This window comes from Apis dorsata, unplaced genomic scaffold, assembly GCF_000469605.1.
Source record: "Apis dorsata unplaced genomic scaffold, Apis dorsata 1.3 scaffold_683, whole genome shotgun sequence".
In the NCBI taxonomy this organism is placed as follows: domain Eukaryota; kingdom Metazoa; phylum Arthropoda; class Insecta; order Hymenoptera; family Apidae; genus Apis; species Apis dorsata.
Window position 1 is genome coordinate 1983378 of NW_006263864.1, and position 4906 is coordinate 1988283.

A 4906-nucleotide genomic window follows, 5' to 3' on the forward strand; every position below is an offset into this window, starting at 1 on the left:
TGCGACGTGTTTAACGTAGCTTTTCATGGATAGCACGCGAAAAAGTGTTCATTTTCTAAAAAGTCACTTTCCATTTCACAAATGCGCGAGCAGACGATTCGATCGTTTTTTTTAAAATACCCTCCCCCGTTATCAAGCTTTACCCACGGTGATTCATATTTCTCGTTCGAAGATCGATAACTTTTTTTGTCGTATTTCTCGATTCGTTCACGAGTTCTCACCTTTCGATTCGAGAGCGTAAGAGCGTTATTTATACGATGAATAGTATGGCACATCTCATTCAATCGGGACGTTTTCTTCCTCTTTCTTTCTCTTTTTTCTTTTTTTTTTTTTTTTTTTTTTGCTTTGTTACTTCTTTCATTTCATGAAATGGGATATCTCAATTTAAGCACCGCGGTAGTTCCATAACGTGTGATAACGCGCAATAATAAAAAAAAAAAAAAGGAAAAACGATCGAATCGTCGGATTTGCGAAATAGTTAGTAATAGGCCATAATCCCTAATCGTAAAGTATGAAATGTATCAACAAATTTGAAAAAACTTCCCTCGCTCACCCGATTTTAGGCAACATTATCCTCTCATTCTTCGTCCCTTCTTTTTCTCATTCTCGTTTTCGCGCGCATTTAGAAAAAAAACGCGTAAGCGTTTCGTCACAGGATTTCGTAAAATGAATTTGCCTAACAATCAACGCGCTTTATATATATATATATATATATATATANTTCTCAAAGGGGCGCGCGAGTTTGCTTGTTTCGCGAGAATATAAACTTTTCAATGAAAAAACAACGAGGTCGGGAATTGCACGAAAACGAAATGATTGCACTATAGAAAAATAAACTATTCGAAGTCGTCGATCGCACAACTTCTTCGCGAATTTCTTCCTTAGACCGGGATAAGGGATGGGGGAAGATTCGCGAGAAGAGTGTACAGAGTAGTGTATTGCGCGCGATTAATTGAACAGCGACGTGCGATGAGGAAATTTCGCGACGACTCTCGTTTCTTTCCTTGACTAAAGGCGAAGAAATCGATATAATTTAATTAATAATTGACAGATAACCAATTAATACGTATAGGATGGCCCTGCGGCAAGAAGGCGCAAACTTCTAAGGTTCAAACGACATAAACTTTTCTAATTTTAACATCGCCCTGGACCATCCAGTACATTGATTGTAATTACTTCCCGCGGTATACTTCGTTATAACCTACATCTCTTTATAATAGAAATCATGTGTCTGTATATGTATAGATATCTCTGTCTCTCTCTCTCTCTCTCTTTCTCATTTTTTTTTCTTTTTTTTTTTTCGGCATGGCATCGTTCGCCATCATCTAAACATGGCGTTCCCCTTTACGTTTCTACGTGTCTTTTGTTTCTTTTTCTTCTCCCCGTTAAACCTGTACAATATCGGAATTTCACCAAGCATTTATACATTTTACACGTGACGTGTGCGATCGTGCGCGCAAGCGCGTGTGCCCTGAAATCGCGCACTAGCGTTTGACACGCGCGCATGCGCACAGGATTTCGTTTGCGCGCTTTGAATGTGAAAGTTTCGAAATTATCTCTCTCTCTCTCTCTCTCTCTCTTTCTCTCGTTCTACGTTCACGCTCGTTCTCACGCTCACTCTCGCATGCTTCCACTCTTTTTTTTTTTTCTTCTTTTTTTTAAATAGTTAACAGTAACATCAGGATGAACATTGTACAGAGTGATTGATGTACAATAAAGCTGGACTTCCGGTGGACAGTTCCATGGCCCGGAAATGGGAGACTCCGTCGACGAAGTTGGTCGATATCGCGGCGAGAAGAACGGAATCGTCGAATTGCGAGAGGAAAAAATGCTTAAAGAGTACGATAATACTACACTGTATAATCTCGTATTCGACTTGATCGCGTTCCCCTCGACGAAACGAATCGAGCGCGAACCGAGAGGAACTGATCGTTTTCTTGACGACGGACTACGCGCACGATCAAGATCGATCGTGGAATGTGAGAACGAGAGTTCTCGATAGGAAGGAAGTGTTTATTATTATTATTATTAATATTATTATTATTATTATTATTATTACGAATACTGATTTTTATTTTTATTTTTATTTTTTCTTCTTCTTCTTCTTCTTCTTCTTCTTTTTCCGATCTACGACGACAGGGTCGAGAACTTTCGAGGGGAACTGTCCGTCGCGAAATTGTCCGCGCAGTTAAATCAGATATGCACATAGTGTTATTCATTTTTTTTCTTTCTTTTTACTTAGTTACAAAACTAACTAAATCTTACGAGATACGGTGAGCAATAATTCCAGTTATGTACAGAAATTATGTTACATACGTCTCAATATAAAGATATCTTCTCGATACATATACAAATGTATATTCGTTCTCCTAATTGATGAACACGCGACGACGAATCACCGTCATCGTTCATACGAATTCCCATCATCGTCGCACCGACACGTTTGCTCGAGCTCTATATTTTCTTCTTTTAAATTTTTTCCTCTTCTTCTTTTTTTTCTTTTTCTTTTTCCTTTCTTTTTTCTTTTTTCAAACTCAATTGATCACCGACGCACCACGCGAATATGGGGACTACCAATCCATAGTGTGCAGCCTTTTCTTTCGGAATCGTTTTAATAATTGATAGGCTACCCTGTTTCGTTTTCGTAATCAATGGTATTTATTCTCGCTGTACGTGAATTATCGTAAGTCGCGAGTCAACGATGCGTTCGTCTATTTTCTTCTTTAATTTAATTTAAAACTTTTCTTTTTTTTTAACTCGAGGCCATAGATCATCGCCGAGGAGAGAAATTCGATAAATCAAAATCCTCGTTCAATGAGCTACAGACGTTGCAAACGAACGGGGAAAATATTTTCGAAGAAAGAAACGAACTTAATTCGATAACGAGCGATACAATTAAACCGTGATTTCTCGACCTGTTATTATTCCTCTTTCGAGAATTTTTTCGCCCTATCTGCTCGTCTATTATTTTAATATCGTTATTAATTTTGTTATTTACACGAAGCTGTTCCATCCAAGAACGAGCTTATTTCGATAAAGTTTTTGCTTTCGTAGCGCCACCAAACTATAGGCCCTATGTTCGTATTGACAACAGGTGATATATTTATATATATATATATATATATATGTATATACCTAATCATTTTAGCTATCTATTTTACAAATTTTTACGACCTGTGGAACGCGCGTAGCTTACTCAAACGCGCGTCCTCTCTCTCCTCACCGAAGATTGCCCAGGCCGTAAGGTGATAACGAGATCGTGATCGATCTTGTCATACAAGCGGCACGATCTTGGCTGAGTTTTCTCTCTATTCGCTTATTCGCGAATATATTTCCGCGAGATCTAACATTTTTTTTTTTTTTTTCCCTACAAATAAAAAAAGGCAACGCGACGCAGTGACGTCGAAGTAGCAGCCGAGACGTTGTCCGTCCGCCGATCTGGGACGCGATCCAACAATTTCGAACACGTCATTTCCGACTTGGACATCCGTCTACGTATCACATGTACAGAAACGCGAAATATCCTTTTCCATAATAAGCATAATTGCTCCATAATTGTTCCACGTTTAATCACGTGGATTCGAATCACGACGCTTACAAAGGTAAGACTGCTACTTACGACCGCAACGATCAACGCTATGAGATTCGATTCCCATTTTCGTTACGTTTCTTCGAATGAACGTTAAATGCTTATCGAGATCTATATAAGTATGCGAATAAAAGATTGTCGATACCGAGTGGTCTGTTCTCGTTCCGAAGAGCTCCTTCGATTTACGAATCTAACCACCGTCCTTCGTCCCTCTCCAACTCATCCAACTAACCGTCCAACTTCCGATCGTCCTCGTTTCCTTTCCTCGTCTTCTTTCTTCTCGCCTCAATTTCTTTCTTTCTTTTCATTTTCGAAAAAATCGCATCGCTTCCACCACTTTCACGATCATTTCTCCCCTCTTCCATTCCTTTCGATGTGCAAAGTCGATTATTTTTTTTATTCCTATTAGACGATAGAAAAAAATACACTGTGTTTCCGAATGGATGAAGGAACCTTCTTGCCCATCAAGTTAGTCAGTCTTCTTAAATAGAATACCAGGTGTATGCTGATCGATTCGACCGGTCGCCCTTTGTTCGCCATTATTCGATACAAGTTTCCTCGTTCCATTCCTCGCATTCGCTTGGATCGATCCTCCCATATAGGTCGAATCGCTCCTCGACCAGGCCCTTTTTGCGATCTCGCTCCCGGCCAATCTTACGCGAACGAGACATTTAAGGCGAAAAACCTCAGGCGCACACCTCATCGAATGATCGTGGTATCAATTCCTTCGTACGCAGGAACGTATCCCCGTAAACCATGTCGACCCGCCACGCTCATCCTCTCGTGGATCCTCCTGGGCATCCTTTCCAATAGGTAAATTCCCCTTGCGTACGGCTTCCTCTTCGCCAACAATTTCCTCGTGACGTCCGTGCAGGGGAGCTCGGCAAGCTCTTGCGGTTCTTCCTTCCTCGATCCTCCGACTTCTCGCATTCTTTCGTCAACCGTCTCTCTCGAGACGCCGCCCTCCTTTTCGGACGTACTACTTCTTTGCCCCCGTCCAATCGCCAGACTTCCCCGAACGTCCGACCACCTCTCCGAAAGATACTCGTCGAGGCACGTCGACGTCGAGGAAGAAGGAAACGATCGCGAACGTTGCTCCACGAGTTTTCGATGATCGCGGCTGGCTCTTCGCAATTGTCGTAGCACCATCTCGATGTATCTCAACGCCTCCCCGTTTTCACCAATTCGTTGCGCCCCGTGTCCCTTCACCCGAAACTTGTTCGACTCGACTTCCTTCCTCGACTTTGCTTCCCCGTCGAGCAATCGTTCGACATCGGCGATCGCGCTCGATCCTCGTCGGCCGCGGTCCTTCCACTT